The 26936-nt window shown below is 44.7% G+C and overlaps 2 protein-coding genes across 8 annotated transcripts in view; one reads left to right on the top strand and one right to left on the bottom strand.

The window, feature by feature from the left end:
- ROBO1 (roundabout guidance receptor 1) overlaps positions 1-26936 on the bottom strand; it is a 1468549-nt gene that overhangs the window by 516785 nt on the left and 924828 nt on the right. The window lies entirely within an intron of this gene.
- LOC120928744 (ribulose-phosphate 3-epimerase-like) overlaps positions 1-26936 on the top strand; it is a 41871-nt gene that overhangs the window by 1145 nt on the left and 13790 nt on the right. The gene's annotated exons all lie outside the window — the stretch shown is intronic.

Raw genomic sequence — 26936 nt, 5'->3', positions numbered from 1 at the left:
TTTATACAGTGCATAATTTTATGCATCAATATTATGCAGCTCTTCACATAATATTCAAGTGCACATCATTCTGGAAAAGGGGTGGACAGTTCATGGGGCCCCCGGGCAACAGGAGATTATGGGGTCCCTGGGCAATAGGCAATAGATTATGGGGCCACACAGTATGCACACACACATATGGTATACATACACAGTATACACACATACGGTATACATACACAGTATACACACACATACGGTATACATACACAGTATACACACACATACGGTATGCATACACAGTATACACACACATACGGTATACATACACAGTATACACACACATATGGTATACATACACAGTATACACAAACATACGGTATACATACACAGTATACACACACATACGGTATGCATACACAGTATACACACACATACGGTATACATACACAGTATACACGCACATATGGTATACATACACAGTATACACAAACATACGGTATACATACACAGTATACACACACATACGGTATGCATACACAGTATACACACACATACGGTATGCATACACAGTATACACACACATACGGTATACACACACACATACGGTATACATACACAGTATACACAAACATACGGTATACATACACAGTATACACACACATACGGTATGCATACACAGTATACACACACATATGGTATACACACACATACGGTATGCATACACAGTATACACACACATGCGGTATACATACACAGTATACACACACATGCGGTAAACATACACTATACACACACATACGGTATGCATACACAGTATACACACACATATGGTATACATACACAGAATACACACACATACGGTATGCATACACAGTATACACACACACACACATACGGTATACACACACACATACGGTATACATACACAGTATACACACATACGGTATACATACACATTATACACACACATACGGTATGCATACACAGTATACACACACACACATACGGTATACATACACAGTATACACACACATACGGTATACATACACAGTATACACACATACGGTATACATACACAGTATACACACACATACGGTATGCATACACAGTATACACACACACACATACGGTATACATACACAGTATACACACACATACGGTATACATACACAGTATACGCACACATACGGTATACATACACAGTATACACACATACGGTATGCATACACAGTATACACACACATACGGTATACATACACAGTATACACACACACATTCGGTATACATACACAGTATACACACACAGACCAGGGTTGCCGACTTTTAGTACATTTACAAACAGTTTGTAAAATCCATAATTGTTGCATCTGTCCATGAATGTCAATTACGGATATGTAGCCTACATGTCTGTAATGGGCATTCAAGGACAGATGCAAAAAGTACAGATTTTACAAACTGTTTGTAAATTTACTGAAAGTTGGCAACCCTGACACAGACACACAATATACACACACAGTATACACACACACACACACACTATACATACACACAGAATATACACACACACACTAAAACGGTACTCGAGAGGCAGGGCAGCTATAATCTGGGGATTAAAAAAAAACAAGATAGATAATGGGGCCACACAGTATGCACACACACATATGGTATGCATACACAATATGCACACACACATATGGTATACATACACAGTATACACACACACATACGGTATACATACACAGTATACACACACATACGGTATGCATACACAGTATACACACACATACGGTATGCATACACAGTATACACACATACGGTATACATACACAGTATACACACACATACGGTATACATACACAGTATACACACACATACGGTATACATACACAGTATACACACACATACGGTATGCATACACAGTATACACACATACGGTATACATACACAGTATACACACACATACGGTATACATACACAGTATACACACACATACGGTATACATACACAGTATACACACACATACGGTATACATACACAGTATACACGCACATATGGTATACATACACAGTATACACAAACATACGGTATACATACACAGTATACACACACATACGGTATGCATACACAGTATACACACACATATGGTATGCATACACAGTATACACACACATACGGTATACACACACACATACGGTATACATACACAGTATACACAAACATACGGTATACATACACAGTATACACACACATACGGTATGCATACACAGTATACACACACATATGGTATACACACACATGCGGTATGCATACACAGTATACACACATGCGGTATACATACACAGTATACACACACATGCGGTAAACATACACTATACACACACATACGGTATGCATACACAGTATACACACACATATGGTATACATACACAGTATACACACACATACGGTATGCATACACAGTATACACACACACATACGGTATACACACACACATACGGTATACATACACAGTATACACACATACGGTATACATACACAGTATACACACACATACGGTATGCATACACAGTATACACACACACACATACGGTATACATACACAGTATACACACACATACGGTATACATACACAGTATACACACATACGGTATACATACACAGTATACACACACATACGGTATGCATACACAGTATACACACACACACACACGGTATACATACACAGTATACACACACATACGGTATACATACACAGTATACGCACACATACGGTATACATACACAGTATACACACATACGGTATGCATACACAGTATACACACACATACGGTATACATACACAGTATACACACACACATTCGGTATACATACACAGTATACACACACAGACCAGGGTTGCCGACTTTTAGTACATTTACAAACAGTTTGTAAAATCCATAATTGTTGCATCTGTCCATGAATGTCAATTACGGATATGTAGCCTACATGTCCGTAATGGACATTCAAGGACAGATGCAAAAAGTACAGATTTTACAAACTGTTTGTAAATTTACTGAAAGTTGGCAACCCTGACACAGACACACAATATACACACACAGTATACACACACACACACACACACACACACACACACACTATACATACACACAGAATATACACACACACTAAAACGGTACTCGAGAGGCAGGGCAGCTATAATCTGGGGATTACAAAAAAACACAGATTTTTACATACTGTCCCTGGCAGGGGCGGACTGGCCATTTGGGCACTTGGGCACTGCCCGAGGGCCCCATGCCACTAGGGGGCCCCATCAGGGTTGCCAGCCTCAGTTAAACCAGGGACAGTATGTAAATATCTGTGTTTTAAAAAAAATCCCAAGATTATAGCTGCCCTCGCTCTTCAGTACCTTTTCAGTGTGTGTATGTGTATTCTGTGTGTATGTATAGTGTGTACAGGTACAGCAATGGCTGTTTAGGGTCGGTTTGCAGGCGCTATATTTTGCGCAGTATCGCTTGCAAACCACTTCAGTGTGAAAGGGGTCTAATTCCTAGAGTTCAGCTTTAAAGTGATATAAAATATACTCCCGAGCCCCACTCACTGGCAGCAGCAGGGCCGGTCTTACCATTGGGCTTGACTGGGCCCAAGCCCATGGGCCCTGCCCAATAGCAGCAGGGTCGGTCTTACCATTGGGCTTGACTGGGCTCAAGCCCATGGGCCCTGCCCAATAGGGGGTGCCCGGGAGGAGGAACCAGGAAGAGCCATGCCGCTGCTGATGAAGAGGTAAGAAGTCCACTTCACCCCCCGCTCAACAACTTCGAGCAGCTTCGATCGGCGGCAGCCCCCCCCCTCTCATCAACTCTGATCGCCCCCCTGCTCAACAACTTCGATCAGCTTCTCAGCTCCAGGGGGCCCCTCAATCAACACTCAAGCCCAGGGGCCCCCGCCACCCTAAGTCCTGCTCTTGTGCACATTTCTGGCTTGGGATCAAGCTCAGGTATGTGTTAGGGAAAGTCTTGGGGAAGCTGCACACAGAAGTTTTATTTTTTTTACCTTCATGCACAGAATGCCGCCGCAACTTAGACAGGCAAGTGCAGTATTCACAAAGCACTTGCTCCGTAAGTTGCGGCGGCGTAGCGTAAATGGGCCGGCGTAAGCCCGCGTAATTCAAAGTAGGCTGGTAGGGGGCGTGTTGTATGGAAATCAATCGTGACCCCACGTAAATGACGCTCCTAACGAACGGCGCATGCGCGCGCATGCTCAGTATCACGTCGAATTTACTCCATAATATACGCCGGCTCAATGCCTGTGACGTGAACGTAACCTACGCACAGCCCCATTCACGTACGACTTACGTAAACAACGTAAAAAGATACGCTTGTTCCGACGTCCAAACTTTGCATTACCTACGCCTCATATAGCAGGGGTAACTTTACAACGGAACGTAAGCCTTACGTAAACTGCGTAGCGGGCGCAAGTACGTTCGTGAATCGGCGTATCTAGCTCATTTACATATTCAATGCGTAAATCTATGGAAGCGCCCCTAGCGGCCAGCGTAAATATGCACCCTAGATACGACGGCGTACTAAGACTTACGTCGGCCGGCTGAAGCCATATTTCAGGCGTATCTTGTTCCCAGAATACCATGCAGAGATACGACGGCGCAACTTTTAAATTACGCGGTGTATAAATACATACGCCAGCGTAACTCGTTCGTGAATCTGGCCCAATGGTCCCAAAATAGAGTCAAAAGTGTTCGATGTGTCCGCCATAAAGTCGCAGTCACGATAAAAATCGCTGATTGCCGCCATTACTAGTAAAAATGCAATAAAATGATCACCTATTTTGTAGACGCTATGAATTTTGCACAAACCAATCAATAAACGCTTGTTGCAATTTTTTTTTACCACAGATATGTAGAAGAATACGTATCGGCCTAAACAGAGGGGAAAAAAAACATTTTTTTATATTTTTTTGGGGGATATGTATTATAGCAAAAAGTAAAAAATATTGCATTTTTTTCTAAATTGTCGCTCTATTTTTGTTTATAGCGCAAAAAAAAAAATGCAGAGGTGATCAAATACCACCAAAAGAAAGCTCTATTTGTGGGGAAAAAAAGGACGCCAATTTTGTTTGGGAGCCATGTCGCACGACCGCGCAATTGTCAGTTAAATTGACGCAGTGCCGAATCGCAAAAAGTGTCCTGGGGCTAGATTCAGATAGATTAGCGGATCTTTATATCCGCGTAATCTATCTGATTTACAATCCGCCGGCACAAAATTGAGAGGCTAGTGCAGTATTCAGAAAGCACTTACCTCGAAACTTGCGCCGGCGGATCGTAAATCCCCCGGCGGAATTCAAATTCCGCGGCTAGGGGGAGTGTAGTATTTAAATCAGGCGCGTCGCCGTGCCGATTTAAATGCGCATGCGCCGCCGGCTAAATTTCCCAGCGTGCATTGCTCTCATTGGTTTCGTCGTGAACGTAAATGACGTCCATCCGTATTCGGCGTTTCAGGAGATACGCCGTTGTATCTCTATCTGAATCTCCCCCCTGGTCTTTAACCACTTCCATACCGGGCACATATACCCCCCTCCTGACCAGGTGAAATTTCAGCTTCCGGCACTGCTTCGCTTTAACTGACAATTGCGCGGTCGTGCGACGTGGCTCCCAAACAAAATTGGCGTCCTTTTTTCCCCACAAATAGAGCTTTCTTTTGTTGGTATTTGATCACCTCTGCGTTTTTTTTTTTTTTTGCGCTATAAAACAAAAAAAGCAACAATTTTGAAAAAAAATTCAATATTTTTTACTTGTTGCTATAATAAATAGCCAACTTTTTTTTTTCCAAAATTTTTTTTCTCAATTTAGGTCGATACGTATTCTTCTACATATTTTTGGTAAAAAAAAAGAAAATAATAAAAAAAAAAAAAAATCGCAATAAGCGCTTACAAAATATGGGACAGAATTATTATTATTATTATTATTATTATTATTTTTTTTATTTTTTTTATTTTTTTTACTAGTAATGGCGGCGATCTGCGATTTTTTTATTGGGACTGCGACGTTATGGCGGACACATCGGACACTTTTGACACATTTTTGGCGCCATTCACATTTATACTGCGATCAGTGCTATAAATATGCACTAATTACTGTATAAATGTGACTGGCATTGAAGGGGTTAACACTAGGGGGTGAGGAAGGGGTTAAATGTGTAGCCTAGGTGTGTTCTAACTGTGGGGGAAGGGGGGTGACTGGGGGAGGTGACCGATCTGTGTCCCTATGTACAAGAGACACAGATCGGTCTCCTCTGTCCCCTGACAGGACGTGGAGCTCTGTGTTTACACACAGAGCTCCACGTCCCTGCTCTGTCACTGCTGATCGTGGGTGCCTGGCGGACATCGCGACCGCCAGGCACGCGCATCGGCATCTCGGGGACGCGCCCCCCAGTGGCTGGAGGAATCCAGGACGTCAATTGACGTCCTGTTGAGTTTTCAGAGCCACTGTGAAGCCGTCATTTTACATGCGGCCGGTATTCAAGTGGTTAAGCTGCATAACGGTCTTAACAGGGCTTAAGTGGTTAAACATTTTAGAGGTGCCTTTGTTGTAATTATTAGGCGAAGGGTAGGTTTCCTCTTTAAAAACCAAGTTGCCTGTACATTTACCTAATTTAGCCTATTTTTCTGCAGTTTTCCCATCTTCCAAATTCCCCTTTCTCATGGGAAATCCAGGTCTCATTCACATTCACCTTATTGTTAATACAGTCAATGTTGGGTTGTTAGGCACCAATCCTTTCTACACATTCACCTTCATTGATTTTACCAAAGATTCCCTAGGGTCACCCATCAGGCTTGATCCACTCAATCATCTAAAACTATCTAGACACCCCACAAATGAGGTCTGTGCCTTATATTTCTACACAATAGGCATTCACCCCATGCCCCTGGGCCAACCACTAAACCCCAACCAATAGAAGAGCCAAATGTCAGGGTTATATATATATATATATTTATAATAAGCCCCCTAAAATCTCAGCATTGCAAATCAGAATTGGGGACAGAGATGGAATAAGATTAGGGATACCTGGGATCATTGCTCAGTCACATGACTAGGGTCAGCGATTGATCGCCTTCTAGGAGTCACATTAATTTTAATGAGAACTTCTACACTAGAGATTTGCAGTCAAGAAGCTGAGTGTTTGATCTCCCGCCGCAGCACAGCGCCACAATTTAAGGCAAGGGCTTTGCAGGTCAAATTTTGTCAGAAAGAACTAGATATTTATTGTCATTGCAGGAGATTTTGGGACAGTTATTGAGAAATAAGTGTAATGTGATCGCCCACTGTACTGTATTCAATATCTGAGGACAGTCCTAGGTTTTCTCCATGGAGATTTGATGTTTTTTTATTTATTTTTATTGTACAGTTCTCTACAATGTCCTTTCTTTTTTGCATGCTGAGATTTGTCAGCATCAATGTGTTGATGTAAATATTGTGACAGTGCTGCAGCATCAGCATGGAAAAGCTTGCAGGCGATACATTGACCCCATCCTGAAGTGGCTGCAATGTCTCAGTTAGCTATGTAGAACTACACACCAATACATGGATCAAATGGCACTTTAAAGAGAGAACAATACAGTATTCCAATTCAGAAATTATTCCCTAAAAATACTATATCATTTTATTTCTCTGAAATAATGAGAAGATTAAAAAGGTTTATAAAATGATTCTACATATAGAACGGAGTGAAAGAATTCTAAAACCTCCCAAAAAGGCCCAATTAGTGTTCATGGTCTAGTCTTGCCTAAGGCAGCAAAAAAAACAAAATACACACAGCCACACAGACACAGCCACCCTAATGACCATCTGACAATGGAAACTGTCACTCTATTCCAGTTGCGGCTGTTGCTCCAAATTTTTTGGGGGGGCCGCAAACAAACTGAACATTTATGAAAAAAAACCCCCCATAAAATGCTGCCTCAATGTGCCCATCAAACGCAGCCACTCTGCCCATCAAATGCAGCCACTCTGCCTATCAAACACAGCCACTGTGCCCATCAAATGCAGCCACTATGTCATCAAATGCCACTGTGCCCATCAATTGCAGCCACTGTGCCATCAAACACAGCCACTGTGCCCATCAATTGCAGCCACTGTGCCCATAAAATGCAGCCACTGTGCCGTTAAACGCTGCCACTGTGCCCATCAAATGCTGCCACTGTGACCATCAAACGCCGCCGCTGTGCCATCAAAAGCTGCCACTGTGCCCATCAAGTTCTGCCACTGTGCCCCATCAAATGTTGCCACTGTGCCCATCAAATAGTGCCACTCTGCCCCATCAAATGCTGTCACTATGCCCCATCAAATGCTGCCACTGCCCGGGGCTTACCCTGTTGCGGGTCAGGCAGCGGATAATGACGGCGAGTGTATATCTCTATCATAGAGCACTAGGAGAAAGTGATGTCACTTTATCCTAGCGATCTATGGTAAAGATAGACGCGCAGGAGGCTAAAGAGGGGTGGCAGTGTGTCCATTAAGGGCGCACGGGCGCCGCCCCCTCTCTCCAGCCACCCCGCTCTATGACTTATGGATAGATTCATGCATTGCACTAGCCATACGGGGAGACGCTGTGTCCCCGCAGGGATGTAGTCCCAAGGGAGGGGGCGAGCATGCTGACTAACCCCAGCCAGAACAACTCGAATGATGGGGGCAAGCTTACTGAGAAGAAACAGGAAGTGAGATATTCAGACAAAGAAATAAAACATTTAGAAGGGAAATGAAAGGAAAAGGTAAGTGAACCAACAATGCACTAGCTTAAAGGAACCTATTTTGAAAATAAAAAAAAAACCTTTACAACCCCTTTAATCAGACGTTTAGGATTACAGGTAGGGTTGGTTTGGAGGGAGGCTTAGGGAAGGTATTGTTCTTGCAAAGCTGAAACCTAATGTACTGCCAGGTAGATTAACCCAGATCCATTTTCCTGGATTCAGAGATTGCATAATCCTCTGCAGACCAAACACATCTGCAATCAGGGCCAGCCTTTAGGGTGTGCGAGCTGTGCAGCCGCACAGGGCGCCATGGGCACCAGGGGCGCGGTGCGGCCATCACAACTTGCAGAATGTGAGTCGCAGTCAGTTACTCACATGATCATCACAGGAGTCCGCCTCCTACAAGTCACAGCAGCAGGAGCTGCCAGGTCCCCCTGCCCTGGGACTGGGTGAAGAGCAACGCATCAGCTGCGGCACCTGAAAAAAAAATGGCTGCTGCCGGCCTCGACAGGCACACTGCGCCGGCACTGCTCGGGAAAGTCAGGGCCGGCCTTTGGGGTGTGCGAGCTGTGCAGCCGCACAGGGCGCCATGGGCACCAGGGGCGCCGTGCGGCCATCACAACTTGCAGAATGTGAGTCGCAGTCAGTTACTCACATGATCATCACAGGAGTCCGCCTCCTACAAGTCACAGCAGCAGGAGCTGCCAGGTCCCCCCTGCCCTAGGACTGGGTGAAGAGCAAGGCATCAGCTGCGGCACCTGAAAAAAAAATGGCTGCTGCCGGCCTCGACAGGCACACTGCGCCGGCACTGCTCCGGAAAGCCCAAAAACGTTTTTAAATGCAAAGCCGCACCGTCCACCGAAAGGTAAGTCACACTGAGCCCCTGGCCCTGCATGCATCTACTTTTTCAGATAAAAAGAAAAAAGAAAAAGTATTTACTTTTTATAGCCAGCCTACGCACAAAAGGGGAAGAGGATATAAGGGACCTCTTTTGCCTCGTTTCCACTGAGCGGATCGGTTCGGGTCAGTAAATTTGGAACGGTTTAGAATGGACAGGTCTATTCTCGTGAGCGTTTTCACTGCAAATCGGACCGTCCGGGACCATACAGGATTTAGAAAAAATGCCTAGCGTGTCCACCAATCAGTGGAATGTATTGCATCTCCGCCCTAATGGAACCGTTCCATTTCCTATGGCCCCACATCTGAAGCAGGACCCAGAATGGTCCGGTACGGTTCGGTTTTATGGCACACTTTCATAATGGAAACACCCAAAATAGCGTACCGAACCGAACCGTACCGAACCGATCCGCTCAGTGGAAACGAGGCATTAGTGTATGTTTAGGTGACCAGGGGGCGAGGGGTGAAGATGGGGGGGGGGGGGGGGCGCCACAGGATTAGCTTGCACAGGGCGCCTGAACACCTAAGGCCGGCCCTGTCTGCAATCAAAGGTGAATTGAGAACTTGTGGTTGGCCAACAAAAAGATGAGATTTGCTGAACTTGCCAGATACAAAGATGGATCTGCTCATCTTCTGTCTGGTTCAGCATTCCAAGTTTTTAGCTGAAGTCCCATTCCTTGTCTACTCCTTGCCTTGGGGTCTCTGACCTCGGACCATCCAAAAACTGCACATTCATTTACAAAGGTTACGGTGATTAAGCACAGCTTGCTCCAAGATTTGTTTATTGATTGATTTATGGTGACAAATTGTTTGCCGATAAAACAAAGAAGGAAAAATGTGATAAATCACCAGAGCAGGCGGAGATTGAGGCTGGGCCTGGAGATGCACCTGAAGAAAGGTCTCTTTATTGTTTTCTAAATCTGGAAAGAAGACGTGTTTATCATTGCATTCTGTACAATAGAACATCAGTATGCAATAACACAAATCCTAAAGTTCTTTATTCTGATATCAAAGAATGTATATTATTTTCTAAAATATTACTTATATTTCAGTCAACTGCATCAGGCTAATGTTCATTATTGCTACCCTGAGACACGTGGTAGGCCCCATACACACGATAGAATTTATCCGCGAATACGGTCCAGCGGACCGTTTCCGCAGATAAATCCTCTCGTGGATTTCGGCGGATTTTCATGCGATGGTGTGTACACACCATCGCATTTAAATCCGCGCCGAAATCCTCTTGCGATGACGTGTCGCGCCGTCGCCGCGATTATGACGCGGCGACGTGCGCGACGCTGTCATATAAGGAATTCCACGCATGCGTCAAATCATTACGACGCATGCGGGGGATCCCTTCGGACGGATGGATTCGGTGAGTCTGTACAGACCAGCGGATCCATCCGTTGGGATGGATTCCAGCAGATGGATTTGTTCTGCATGTCAGCGAATATCCGATCTGCTGGAATCCATCCCAGGGGAGATATATCCGCGGATAAAGATCCGCTGGCGTGTACACACCATAGGATCTATCCGCTGAAACCCATTTGCTGGGATTTATCTGCGGATGGATTCTATGGTGTGTATGGGGCCGTACACTCAAGTCAAAACAGAAAAAAAGTATGTCTCAAACCAAAACTTTTTTATTTATTTTTATTTTGAAAGGGGTGGGGAAGTTAAAACGGTTGTCAGTTTTTTTCTCATCTGTGTCTTCTTAACCACTTGAGACCCGCGCTATTGACAAAAGACGTCAACAGCGCGGCTCTCAGGTGCCAACTGGACGTCTTTGGACGTCATTTAAAGTGCATTACCCATGCGCGCCTCTGGGGGGCGCGGCAGCGGGTAAACACTGTCCCGGCGCATCGCTGGGAAGCCGATGCGTGTACCTGGCGGCCGCCATGTCCGCCGGGTACACGCGATCGTCGGGAACACAGCAGGGACGTGGATCTCTGTGTGTAAACACAGAGCTCCACGTGCTGTCAGAGGAGAGGAGACCGATCTGTGTCCCTTGTACATAGGGACACAGCATCGGTCACCTCCCCCAGTCACCCCCCACACAGTTAGAACACACCCAGGATACACATTTAACCCCTTCCTCACCCCCTAGCGTTAACCCCTTCACTGCCAGTCACATTTACACAGTAATTAGTGCATTTTTATAGCACTGATCGCTGTATAAATGTAAATGGTCCCAAATTTGTGTCAAAAGTGTCCGATACGTCCGTCGCAATATCGCAGTCCCAATAAAAATCGCAGATCGCTGCCATTACTAGTAAAAAAAATAATAATAAAAAAAACAACATAATTCTGTCCCCTATTTTGTAGGCGCTATAACTGTTGCGCAAACCAGTCGCTTATTGCGATATTTTTTTTTTTACAAAAATACGTCGAAAAATACGTATCGGCCTTAACTGAGAATTTTTTTTTTTTTTTTTTTTTTTTATTGTGATATTTATTATAGCAACAAGTAAAAAAATATATATTTTTTTTAAATTGTCGCTCTTTTTTTGTTTATAGCGCAAAAATAAAAACCAATCAAATACCACCAAATTAAAGCTCTATTTGTGGGGAAAAAAGGACGTCAATTTTGTTTGGGAGCCACGTCGCACGACCGCGCAAATGTCAGTTAAAGCGACGCAGTGCCGGAAGCTGAAATTTCGCCTGGGCACGAAGGGGGTTTATGTGCCCAGTAAGCAAGTGGTTAAAGCAGAGGTCCACACAAAAAGTGAACCTCTGCTTTTCGGAACCCTCCCCCCTCCAGTGTCACATTTGGCACCTTTCAGGGGGGAGGGGGTGCAGATACCTGTATAATACAGGTATTTGCACCCACTTCCGAGAATAGACTCTCGCGGGAGTCACGACCCTTTGCGTAATCCCCAGCTGTCTTCTGGGAAACACACTAGTCCCAGGAGACAGCGGGGACCAGTGACTGCACGCCGAGCGGCTCAAGGATGCGCAGTAAGGAAGCCTCAACGCTTCACTTCCTGATTCCCTCACCGAGGATGACGGCGGGGGCAGCCAAGAGACGAGCGATTGCTCGGCCTCGGTTGCCGACATCGCGGGCGCGCTGAATGCTGCCGCCGCCCGTTGTGATGGCAACCTTCTCAGTTTACGGTGCTCAGCATTAATGGTTGTGGGCTTCACATGCCCACAAGCAAGATGAAACCGGCAGTACCCTTTTTTTATAACTTCGTTTTTTTTATGGGAACCTGACATCGGGGGAGATGAATCACCAGAACAGTGAGTGTAACATTGCGATGATTTTAATGTTTGCATGGTTTTAAAAAAAAAAAAAAAAGGAACGGCCGCTGAACCTCCGCTTTAAACAGTTTGGGATGGCCCCTTTCTGTTCCAACATCACTGCACACCAGTGCACAAAGCAACATCCATTAAGACATGGATGAGTGAGTTTGGCTTGGAGGAACTTGACTGGCCTGACCTCAACCTGATAAAACACCTTTGAGATAAATTAGAGCGGAGACTGTGAGCCAGACCTTCTAGTCCAACATCAGTGCCTGACCTCACGTATGCGTTTCTGGAAGAATGGTCAAACATTCCCAGAGACACACTCCTAAACCTTGTGGACAGCCTTCCCAGAAGAGCGGAAGCTGTTATAGCTGCAAAGGGTGGGCCAACTCAATATTGAACCCTACGCACTAATAGGTAGATTCAGAAAGAGTTAGGACGGCTTATCAGTAGATAAGCTGACCTAACTCAGAATCTAAGCCGACCTATGTTTAAGCGTATGCTCAAACAGAGATACGCTTAAACATATCTAAGATACGACGGCTTGCGCCGTCGTATCTTAGATTGCAATATTTTGGATGGCCGCTAGGTGGCGCTTCCATTGCGGTCGGCGTAGATTATGTAAATGAGGGGATATGCCGATTCACGAACGTACGCCAGGCCGACGCAGTACTTTTACGCCGTTTACGTAAGAGATAGGCCGCGTAAAGTTAGAGCTAGGCCCTAGTGGAATAGTAATGTCAAGTATGGCCGCCGTTCCGCCGCAAAATTCGAAATTTTTACGTTGTTTGCTTAAGTCGTCCGCAAATCGGGATTTACGTCGTTTACGTCCACGTCGAAATCAATAGGCCCGTACGGCGTACTTAGCCGCAATGCGCACTGGCAAATTTAGGCGCCCGGCACATGCGCAGTAGCCAAAAAACATAAAAAACGTGAGGTCAAGCCTCATTACCATTAAACACGCCCCCCTCCAACCCATTTGAATTAGGCGCCCTTACGCCCGCCGCGTTTACACTACGCCGCCCTAAGTAAGGAGGTAAGTGCTTTGAGAATCATGTACTTGCCTCTCTTACTTAAGGCGGCGTAGTGTAAACACGCTAGGCTACGCCGCCGCAAATTAGCGCGCCCCTACCTGAATCTACCTATAAGACTGGGATGCCATTAAAGTTCATATGTAAAGGCAGGTGTCCCAATACTTTTGAGAATATAGTGTATGTTGAATTATATTTTGTTGCATTAGAACTTTTTCGGATATTTTCTTTATGCAGTCAAATTCCACAAAAAATCTCTAAGTATCATCCATTAGTAGTGCAGATTAATAGTGATTTTATCATTCTGACTCTGTTTGCAAAAAGCCAATATCAAACAGAATTAACATACGCAGACAGTGTCATGCAGAGATCAAGAGAACATTCTACTCGCATCCACAGGCATGGGCATCCTGCTTGAATAATTTAATAATAAATAAATCAACAGTTTGGAAAAAAAAATATGTATTTATTTGAAGCTCGGAAAACAACTAAGATGTCTTATATACACTCAGTAACTCACAGTGATGAGATCAAAGTTAGAATAAAAATGTTATTTTACAGTATATGCCTCTGTGATTTATTGACACCTCATCTAAATGAAACTGTAGGAAATACACATTTTGAGTTATTGTAAAATTTACTTGAAAGTGATTTTTGACATGAATTTAATCTTTTTTTTTTTTCCTTGTGCTTTGCTACATATTTTTAATATTGAATGTTAATGTACATCAGTTTTCCTGTTCATTTATATACCAGGGAGTGTGATTGAAATCCATGTGAAATGATTGCTGAGCTAAGATTAGTTAGCCTTTATTGTTTGCAATCCAGTCTTTCCTGACCCATAGACTTGACCTGAGAAACAAGAGCTATTATGCACAATACGGACATTGTGAGGCGCTGTGTAGCCCGGTCTCAGAGGTCCCAGAGGAACTTATGGAAAAATTCAGGTTTTAGAAAACTGAACCTGCTAAAACCACTTCATTGGGTGTCAGTGGGAAAAATGCCCCCTACATTGGTGGACACTGGACAGTAGGAAAAAGGCAACCTGTGCAGCGATGGTCAGAATGCCACCTTACAGACATCTAAAAAGAGCATTGGTGTCAGGGCCGATCCTAGGCAGGGTGCACAGGGTGCTTTGCACCCAGGTGCCTGCAGAGGTGGGGGCCCCGTAAAGCCAGAGTTCTCCCCTCCCTCCTTCTCTCCTGGTTTGTGTCCGTCCAGAACTGAAAGTGTGAAAGCACTCGGGTCTCACACTGGGATTGCAGATGAGGCTTTTTTCAGACGATATTTTTAACGCTAATGCGCCTGAAAAATGCCTCCATGTAAAAGGGGTCTAATGAACCATCTCCTGTACTATGTCTGCGGTCTCTGGTTGTCTCCTATATCATGTCTGCAGTCTCTGACCATCTCCTGTATTATGTCTGCAGTCTCTGACCATCTCCTGTACTATGTCTGCAGTCTCTGACCATCTCCTGTATTATGTCTGCAGTCTCTGACCATCTCCTGTACTATGTCTGCAGTCTCTGACCATCTCCTGTACTATGTCTGCAGTCTCTGACCATCTCCTGTACTATGTCTGCAGTCTCTGACCATCTCCTGTACTATGTCTGCAGTCTCTGACCATCTCCTGTACCACTACCAAGTCTGCAGTCTCTGACCATCTCCTGTACTATGTCTGCAGTCTCTGACCATCTCCTGTACTATGTCTGCAGTCTCTGACCATCTCCTGTATCATGTCTGAAGTCGGTCCTGGAGCTCTTTCTAACAGACTCTCTAACAGAAGCCCTCTCTGTGCCCATCAGAGAGGCCCCCCTCCAGGTCCCAATAAAGTACTTCTCCTCCTGTATTTTGTTTATTGTTAGGAGATCATGAAAGGATCCCAGGTTAATGAAGACTTTGTGGGGGAGCATCTCCGTGGTTGGGTCATTGCCACATTTGTAAAGGGGAGGAGTTGGTAAAATGACCACGCCCATGTGGGGGTGCCAGAAACATTTCTGCACCCAGGCGCCTGTGACCCTAGGATCGGCCCTGATTGGTGTCATGCTGCTCGCTCTATCAAGTGGCATTAAATCTGGAGTCATGCAGGCAACGTAAGGCAAGAAGTCAATCAGCCAGTGCTGTTTTAATGAGAGGGCACACCTGGGCACTGCCCAGGGGCCCCAGCTGCATAGAGGGCTCCTGCACTTTCCCCATATCTTGTCCTTGAGCCCATGAACCCCTGAAATTGGGGGCCCCATAATGGCACTGAGAGTGATGGATGCAAAGGGGAGACAGTCTGCCTCCTACCTACTCAAAGTCTGTTTACCTGCACTGTCATCATTGTAGGGGCCCCAGAGCATTACTTTGCCCAGGGGTCCATGATGCTATTAAGACAGCCTTGCAATCAGCCATAGCTCAAGGAACCCGCCACAATCTCTGAAGGAACCCTTGCATTCCACAAAACACTAGACATGCGCCCACTGAAATATTTTGTTTCGGAATTTCGTTTTCGTACGAAAAATTAATTTACTTAGTTACTCCCGAAATGCATTTTTATTTATTTTGTTTAGTTAAAAAATGCATTTGTCTGAAAATCTGAATTAAAGGGGCTGTAAAGCTTTGTGTTTTTTCACCTTAATGCATCCTATGCATTAAGGCAAAAAAACACCTGGCAATGATGTGCCCCCCCATCCCCCCCGTTTACTTACCTGAGCCCGTTCACCTGCTGTGCGCGTCCCCCAGCATCCTCTACTCCACGGAGTCTGGCTATTGATTGGATAGATTGGAATGATTGATAGCAGTGCAGCCATTGGCTCGCGCTGCTGTCAATCACATCCAATGATGCGGCCACCGGGGGGCGGGACCAAGTAATACAAGCTATGTCTATGGATGCAGCGTGAATCACAGGGAGTGTGCCTGTAAGCTAACCCCCTTGGGAGAGAGCATTTCAGAGGGGGGTTAGCTATTGCGGGGAGGAGCTGAGCCACGAGGGACCCGAGAACAGCAGGATCGGGTTCACTCTGTGCAAATCAAACTGCACAGTGGAGGTAAGTATTATATGTTTGTTATTTAAAAAACGAAAAAAAAAAAAACATACAATCACTTTAAGGTCGAATCTGTCAATTGAAGGCTTATGGTGTCTGTCGGATGTTCTAAGAAGATTCGACGGAGCAGCTAAACTGTATGATGCCGTAATCATACATTTCCGGTCGAATCCATCCACAAGCCATAGTAGAATTCTAATGTTGTATGACTAGTAATAATTATATTTATTAATTATTATTACAGTAGGTGACCACGATATTGTGTCAATCTCACTGCATTTCTCGGTGAGATTGACCACCTACGAGCCCCGTCGCGGAAGGCGGCGCCGAGCTGGCTCTCCAGGAAGGGAAAAAGCCTACATACGTCCGACTTAGAAGTGACGGGGATCCGACTTGGATTCCAGACACTGGGGCAGATTCATATAGATCTGCGGATCTTTAGATCCGCTAGATCTACCTGGTTTACGATCCGCCGGTGCAATTTAGCGAGGCAAGTGCATGATTCATAAAGCACTTACCTCGCAAACTGCACCGTCGGATCCTAACTCCCCCCGGCGGAATGCAAATTCCGCGGCTAGGGGGAGTGTACAATTTAAATCAGGCGCGTTCCCGCGCCGATTTAACTGCGCATGCGCCGGGGCGAAAAAGCCCAGTGCGCATGCTCCAAATGACGTCGCTACGACGTCATTGTTTGCACGGGTACGTCGTTTGCGGCCATCGGTATTCCCGATCGCGGTACGCAAACGACGTAGAAAATTTAAAAATCGGTGCGGGAACGTCGGCCATACTTAACATTATCTACCCCTCATAGAAGCAGGGGTAGCTATCCGCCGGAAAAACCCGAACGCAAACGACGTAGAAAACGAGCGACGGGCGGGCGTACGGACGTGAATCGGCGGTTTTCCTCATTTGCATATGCGACGGGTAAAAAATCGCGACGACACCTAGCGGCCGGCGGGAGATTACAGCCTAAGATTCGACTGGTGTAAGTCACTTACACCAGTCGGATCCAAGGGAGATCTATGCGGAACTGATTCTTATGAATCAGTCGCATAGCTCCGACGGTGGGATCTCACAGATCCGACCGTCGGGTCTCACAGATACGACGGAGGATCAGGAGATCCGCCGGCGTATCTATTGATGAATCTGCCCCACTGTGTTTGGTATGAATCATGAGGGGGAACTCCACGCCAAATTTTAAATAAAAAAACAGCATGGGTTCCCCTCCAGGAGCATACCAGGCCCTTGGGTCTGGTATGGATTGTAAGGAGAAGCCCCCTATGCCTAAAAAACGTTTTCATGGGGTCACGCCTCATTAGCAAGGCTCACGCCCACTTCCACCTACGCTGGCTTACGCCGAGGAAACCCAGCGTAGATTTGAGAGTAAGTGGGAGCGAGTGCTTTGTGAATACTGTGCTTGCCTCTCTGCGCTGCGTCTGCGTAGCGTATATTCGATACGCTATGCCGGCATAAATATGCGCCAATGTATGTGAATCAGGGCCATAAACTCTATAAAATACATTGACATTGGCATCAGCTGAAGAAGGCCTATCATACACTCAATGGCAGCAAGTTTTCCTCTGATCGTGTGATCCTTTCCATATCTTGCCTCTACATATCTTCCAAGATCTTCAGATCAGCAGTTGATAGTGGTGTTGTACAAAGATGATGATTCCAATGTGACTGTAACATTAAATATCCATTGAAGCATGAACTGTTTTCCTAGAAGGTATATTTGGAAGGGTTAAATGACCTGCTATGTAGTTTTGTCTCACGCTTACTATAGAATTCTGCAGGCAAAGCCTTTGCTTCATAATACAATTGTATTTCACATCAAACCTCATTCACCTTCTACAAAGATGACACAAACTCTATGGAGTGCACTATATGTCATCATTGTTTATTCAGGAAATTGCACATACAGCTTCTGCCGTCTACGACTCCCACCAGCGCGCCCGCCTGTGACATGCAAACAATAGGCACATCTCCTGGGTTTTTAAAATATTAATTCTCTTACTCTTTTCTATGGAAAACAAAAGGAAAATCCATTTTAACATGGATGTGAGCCTTTCGCCCTTTTCTTTGTACCCAAGTGGAAACTCAATACATTATTCTTCCAGCGGAGCTGTAGAAAAAAAGGAGCTTTACATTAAGTATGTATTGTATCAGATGGAATGAACAGAGACATGAATAATACTTCACAGGGTCATAATACCTTCTATAATGCTAATTCAGCTATATTTTGGGGGCATGTGTCATGGATACCAATAATGGTACAGTACATTAGTCTTCTATGGTCTCAGTTTCACAGCAGTGCGTCAGCTACTGTATATATATTATGTTTCCATATCATTTTTTTTTATTCAGGTAATTTTATTGTTATTCTTGATAATAATTGTAATTTAAGATGTTCTATTTACCTAATCAATTTCTCTTGCTTCTGGTAATCACAGGTGGCAAAAATTCTCAGACTCACTCTCCCAGATCATGCCATGCCTGGGGCCAGTAAGGGGCATTCAGTTGAGTGGGTTAGTACACACAAATGCTCAGTGAAGGATCATCCTTAGCCCTTCACATTGGATCTAGGAGCGGGTTCGCTGATTATGTGATAAAAATTCCCCTCAAAGCTTTTATATACGGACCATAGGCGTGCGCACAGGGTGTGCCAGATGTGCCTGGGCACACCCTAATCATGCTGTAAGGGGGGGGGGGGGGTCATCCTTTTTCCAACACAGTGATTCTGTTTTTGAATTTTTTATATATTTTTTCTGACATGTTGGTGTTATATCTTTCATTGGATGTTATAAGTTTCACTCGAAAAATCCAGCTGGAAAAAACAAAAATTGTGTCTGTTTTAATCTCAAAAATTGTGTCTGTTTTAATCTCAGGCTGCAAAGCAACAAAATGTGATTATTTTAAAGTGGTTGTAAAGTTTCCCGTTTTTTTTTTTAAATAACAAACATGTCATACTTACCTCCACTGTGTAGTTCGTTTTGCACAGAATGGCCCCGATCCTCCTGTTCTGGGGTCCCATAGCGGCTCTCTCGGCTCCTCCCCACAACAAATAACCCCCTCTGGGAAGCTCTCTCCCAAGGGGGTTACCTTGCGGGCACGCTCCTGTGTCATACACTCTGCGTATATAGCCGCTGAGTGTATGACTCATCCCCGCCCCCCGGCGCCCACGTCATTGGATTTGATTGACAGCAGTGGGAACCAATTTTGGGGCAGCGTGGGCTCAAGGACCGGCTGCTTTGGGGAAAGTGCAAGGGCCCCTGGGCAGTGCCCAGGTGTGCCCTCTCATTAAGACAGCCCTGATTAAGGTAAAAATAACACAAAGGTTTAAAACCCCTTTAAAGGGGGGTGATTATTTTCTATACCCACTGGGCCAGATCCACAAAGAACTTACGGCGGCGTATCTATTGATATGCCGCGTAAGTTCTACGATGCGCCGTTGTATCTTTGTTTTGTATCCACAAAACAAGATACGCCTGAATGTGGGCTAGATCCGACTGACGTACGTCTTAGTACGCCGTCGGATCTTAGGAGCATATTTACGCTGGCCGCTAGGTGGCGCTTCCGTTGATTTCCGCGTAGAGTATGCAAATTAGCTAGATACGCCGATTCTCAAACGTACGTCCGCCCGGCGCATTTTTTTACGTCGTTTATGTAAGGCTTTTTTCGGCGTAACGTTACCCTTGGCTCTATGAGGCGTACGCAATGTTAAGTATGGACGTCGGGACAGCGTAAAATTTTCCGTCGTTTGCGTAAATCGTTCGCGAATCGGGCTTTGCGTAAGTTACATTCACGAAAGCATTGACTATTTGCGACTTGATTTCGCGCATGCGCACTGGGAAACGTCCACGGACGGCGCATGCGCCGTTCGTAAAAAGCGTCAATTACGTGGGGTCATACCAGATTACCATACAACAGGCCCACCCCAAGCCTACTTTGAATTACGCGGGCTTACGCCGGCAGATTTACGTTACGCCGGCCCGCATATGGGAGCAAGTTCTTTGTGGATACCCTAGGAGCCACTCTGATTTACGGCGGCATAGCGCATTTGAGATGTGCTACGCCCCCCTAAATACAGGCCCGTTTTTGTGGATCTGGCCCACTGTATGCAACTTTGCCCCCTAAGCACCCCCCCCCCCCCCACTCACACTCCTGTAATGTCAGCCTCTCTATGACGGGTCACAAGACATAGAGCCTCGATAAAACCTGGGGATGAACTGCATTTCTGCACATTCTGCCAAGCACAGTTTTTATAGGGTGTCTGAGCAGAGGAATGAAAGTGGGGCTACCTAGGGAATAAAGTTCCCCCCAATGAAAACAAATCAATACTTGTGTGAACTAAAAGGGTGTTTTTATATCCTGGCGGAATGTTGTTCTTTAATTCACAATCTTCTCCTACCTACCATCGTGTTATTTTTTGCTACTGAACTAACCACAACCATGAGGCTTATTTTTCTTCCCACTACAAGTGTGAGAATCCCGTATTAAACATGAAAACAAACTTCACGCAAGCAGAAAATTGCCACATTTTATTAATTTGTTCCACAAGGAGTGGAAGTCCTTGATTAGTTGACAAGGAGAGTCCTGTTTACTCCTACCATGTAGTGTCATGTCACAGGCTTTGCAGTGTTTTCTTAAATATTAACAGATACATGTCAAGAGCAAGAGAAAGCTTCTCGTGAACTTACCCGCAGCTGTTAAAATACAGAGGTCACCCCCACTTTCATGCCTTATACTGCACAAAGTTTACATATGTTTGCTTTCCTAATCCAGCTCATAACTGGAGCCATCTCTCCCTACCGCTATATCAAGTCACTACAATATTTGTCCTAGTTTTTAAAAAGTCCTAAAATAATGTTGCTTACTTTAATCAAATAGGTCATATCCAAACAGAACGTGAAATTAAAATAATAGGCAACCTTCATTTTCAAATCTACAGATAAACAGATTTTTGTAATCCGTATCTTTATTGAAAAGGATCTAATAATAGTAATAGGTAGTATGGAAGTATAAAATTGTCAATACCAAATCATAATTAAATTCCGGTGCTTTAAAGTTCTATCTTATATTTTTTGCTTCTTTTTCTTAGTAGTGCTAAATTATTAATATAAATGGTATTATTGTTTTGGCATATTATTACTTATTAGAAGAATTTATATAGTGCTGACAATTTATTCAGCATTTGACATACACTATGTGCTAGATTCACAGAACACTTAGGCCTCGTACACACGGCCGAGTTTCTCGGCAAAAAACAGCAAGAAGCTTGCTGTTTTTTTTTTTTGCCGAGGAAACCGGTCGTGTGTACACTTTTCAACGAGGAAACCGCCGAGGATCTCGTCGGGCCAAAAAGAAAGCATGTCTTCTTTTTGCTCGACGACAATGGGAAAATTTGGCTCGCCGAGATCCTCGGCGGCTTCACAAGGAACTCGACGAGCAAAACGATGTGTTTTGCCCCTCGAGTTTCTCGGCCGTGTGTACGAGGCCTTACGCTGGCGTATCTACAGATACGCAGTGTAAGTGAACAAATGTGCCGTGGTATCTATGCGCCCTATTCTCTTAACTAGATACGCCTGAATTTGGCTTCCATTCGACCGACGTAAGTCTCCTACGCCGTCGGATCTTGGGCGCATATTTACGCTGGCCGCAAGGGGCGCTTCCATTGATTTATGCGCCAAATATGTAAATGACCTAGATACGCCTATTCACGAACGTACTTGTGCCCGTCGCTGTAATCTACGCCGATAGAACACATTTGGGGTGAATTAGAGCGGAGACTGTGAGCCAGCCCTTCTCGTCCAACATCAGTGCCTGACCTCACAAATGAGGAAGAATGGTAAAACATGTCCATAGACACACTTCTAAACCTTGTCAATGTTGAACCCTACAGACTAAGACTAGGATGCCATTAAAGTTCATGTGCGCGTAAAAGTAGGCTTCCCAATACTTTTGGTAAAACAGTTTATATTGTTTACCTCAGCCCATTCTCTCCAGGAGCTTACAATCTAAGAACCCTTTATCACATGCATACACACACATACTATGACCAATTGAAACAGAAATGAATTAACTCCCAAGCATGTGTCTGGAGCACGGAAACTGGAGGAAACCCACACAAGCACAGAGATCTTTTCTCACCAGCAAATAATATAAGTGTAGCACCCTCGTTGGTTTTTGGTAGGGTTGTTAGGTAAATTTGGTTTATTGGTTACGTCTGCTCAGGTTTTCATTGGCAGCTGCTTTGCTACTCCCCCCTGTATTCTGGACCTCTCTGAAGGTTTTCAGAACATAGTGGATGGGAGGGCAGAGGCTGCAGTCTGTAGATTTATGGGACTTCCACCAATCCCTGGGAATGTGTGCCCAGAAAATGGGGGACCAGCCCATAAATAATTTGAGCCTAAGGAGCAAAGTGAAGATTGCAGCATGCTGGAGTAAAGCCCTATACACACGGCCGGGAATCCCATCAGGAAAAAAGCTTTTGTTTTCCTGACGGGATTCCTGGCACGCTTGCCTTGCAAAGCCATGCATACAGTGAGTGAGTGAGTGAGTAAAAAACTTGTAAAGCGCAGCACATGCGAACTGAATCGCCTCTGGGCGCTGTTTCCATTCCATGGGAAAGGAACCCCCTTGACCTCAGAAGAGATGGGTTTTAATCTTTCTCCTGAAGGCCAAGTGGTCTGACTCCAGTCGGATGGTAGTTGGTAGCGCATTCCACAGCCAAGGTCCTTGGACTGCAAATCTTCGATCTCCTTTGGACTTGTATCTGGCTTTGGGTATTTGGAGTAGGTTTTGATTTGTGGATCGCAGAATGCGATTTGGGTTATGGGCTTTTATTTTTTCGCATAGATATTGGGGGGCGTTTCCGTGAATACACTTATGTATTAGGCAGAGTGCCTTGAAAGTGATTCTGTCTTTTACTGGCAACCAATGAAGGGATCTCAGCGAAGGTGAGATTGATTCCCATGTTTTTTTGCCAGTCACTAATCGAGCGGCCGTATTTTGAACAACTTGCAGACGAGTGATTTGGTATTTGGGGAGTCCTAGATAGAGGGCATTTGCGTAGTCTAGTCTGGAATTGATGATTGTTCCCACCACGACTGCAATGTCCTCTTTCGGCATAAAGGGGGTGAGCCGGCGTAGTAGGCACAGCAGATGATGGGATCCGCTGACTACAGACCTTATTTGTGCATCCATTGTCATGTAGGAGTCGAAAATGACTTCGAGACTTTTGACTTTGGTGCTAGGGGTGATAGTTTTACCCAGAATGGGCTGGGGAGACCAAGTTGACGCGGGGTGACTTTTTCAGTTTGCGTGAAACAGAAGAAGTTCTGTTTTTGAACCGTTGAGTTTAAGATAACTGGATGTCATCCAGCTATCTATTAGAGCGAGGGATTTCTCTAGTCCAAGAGATACAGACAAAAGAACCACCGTTGAGTGGCGATCTGCTTAGGAAACTGCAAATAGCATGGGGCCTATATAAAAAAGCCTCATAATTCATATGTACATAGAGAAACATTGTTAAATATAGCTTTGCCAATAACGTGCATAAATAAAACCAATAAACGCAATTTTGTATCATAATGGAAACCAACTGTGCTCTTATTTCTTCTATTTGGTAAACAGCAGCGAGATTTATTAATTCAAGCATTGTTGTTGACCTGATTTCAGACGAAGTTTAAACTAAAAACGAACTGATTGCAGTCTCCGTAATTTTAAAGTAGGTAATTAAAACGGTATTAAAAATACTCCAAAATAGATCAGGATGTCTTTTTAATCATTTTATAATTTTCACACTTTTGGAGAATTATTTTCCCTGCTGCTTAGAGACGTCTGGAAACGCTGTACACTTAATTTTCCATACGATTACCCACAGAGTAGCGCTATACTTCAAATTTAATGAAGAGATATTTTAGCTATCACATCTGAAACACGCCATTTATATCCATTAGGAGGTCATTCATAAAATCAATAAGGGCTGCGGGATATAAACAAATGCATCATTGAAGGAGTACTTAAAGCAGATCTCTAAATGACTTGGGTCACAAATATATTTATACAGCTGATATGAAGAACACATCTCTATCTGATAACCTGTCATCTTATAATAGTACATGGATCAAGAACTGCCATTATGTCCAAGGCTTATGGATTACATAATTGATTGCCGGTACCCAGCGCTACATTACAGTGTCTCTTCATTTGCTGGTTATGTCACTAACTATAGCATCCATTGTTACGTGGTAGAGGATAGAAGTGATGCATGTCTGGATGGTGGGCATATTCTTCCTTTCATGTAGACCCATTTTGCCTAAGCACTGTTTTTGCCAAAACTGGAAGCTCTACAGTGCAAAGTCAGATATACAGGAAATTATGCCTATGCTCCCTGGACCATTGTGTAATGACAGCATTGAATGTGTGGGCCCAGTGCATGCTGTCAGCATTGGTTTCATCTTTCAAACTTAGGGCCAGATTCTCAGAGACTGGCGTATCTTTGTGGCGGCGTAACGTATCTGATTTACGTTACGCCACCGCAACTTACACAGGCAAGTGCTGTATTCTCAAAGCACTTGCTCCGTAAGTTGCGGCGGAGTAGCGTAAATCGGCCGGCGTAAGCCTGCCTAATTCAAATGTGGAAGGGGGGGCGTGTTTTATGTTAATCTACTGTGACCCGACGTGATTGACGTTTTTCACGTCCGTGGAAATCTCCCAGTGTGCATTGCTCCTAATACGCCGCAAGGACGTATTGGTTTTGACGTGGACGTAAATGACGTCCAGCCCCATTCACAGACGAGTTACGCAAACGACGTAACTTTTTAAAATTTTGACGCAGGAACGACGGCCATACTTAACATTGGCTGTGCCTCATATAGCAGGGGCAACTATACGTCGGGAAGAGCCTAACGTAAACGTCGTAATTTTACTGCGTTGGCCACGTGTACGTTCGGGAATTCGCGTATCTAGCTAATTTGCATACTCAACGCGGATTTCATCAGAAGCGCCACCTAGCGGGCCAAAAAAAATTGCACTTAAGATCCGACGGCGTAAGAGACTTATGCCTGTCGGATCTAATGGATATCTATGCGTAACTGATTCTAAGAATCAGTCGCATAGATACAATGGCTCAACGCAGAGATACAATGGCTCAACGCAGAGAGATACGACATCGTATCTGGAGATACGCCGTCGTATCTCGGTTGAGAATCTGGGCCATGGTGTTGATCAAAGTATGAATTCAAGCTAATGCATATGCATTTTAAGGGAAGTGCATTCATTTTGAAGGGGTTTTACTTGTTTCAGAAGATTGTTAATGTAGTTTTGAATTAATGAAGGTCTCAGTCCTGACCTTTTCAACTATAGGCTTGACATTAATCCTGCTGCAATAGCCTTATAATCTTATACTAAATATTAGCACGTCTGTGTGGGCCTTTATTTGTGGCTTGCAGCCCTGAACACCTCACTTTGAGCTTCTGGACTTTGTCTTGGCCTGTGATATAGCTATCCTGTGGCACCCCATACAAAGTGCCTTCTCCAATCATGTGATTTGAAGATTAATACAAAACCTAACATTCCAAAGGCAACAAACTTGAAGAGCAGCTCCACCCCCCCCTCCCCAAAAGTAGCTGCTGACTTTTAATATTAGAACACTTACCTGTCCAGGGATCCAGCAATGTCCTCACCCAAGCTGATTTTTCAATGGTCCTACAGTCTTCTGGGTCTTCTGTCCCAGAAGGCTGCAGGTGGAAGGAGGGGGCCGAACTTCTGCTCAAAGCCAGGTACCGGATCCTCCCCAAAAAGTGCCAAATGTGGCATTGGAGGTGGGGAGGATGCAAACAAGTGGAACTTCTCCTCTTGGCTGGACTGGGTTCCCCGCATCCAATTCGCAATAGCAGAAGATTTTGACCGTCTCTCTATAGAGCCGAATTCACATATCTCTGCTGCAGCCCCCGTGCAAATTTTGGTTCATCTCAGATCCAAATTCAGCCAA

This window comes from Rana temporaria, chromosome 2 (assembly GCF_905171775.1).
Source record: "Rana temporaria chromosome 2, aRanTem1.1, whole genome shotgun sequence".
NCBI classification, from domain to species: domain Eukaryota; kingdom Metazoa; phylum Chordata; class Amphibia; order Anura; family Ranidae; genus Rana; species Rana temporaria.
Note: the sequence above shows the minus strand (reverse complement) of the source record. Positions and strands in the feature narration are given on the sequence as shown.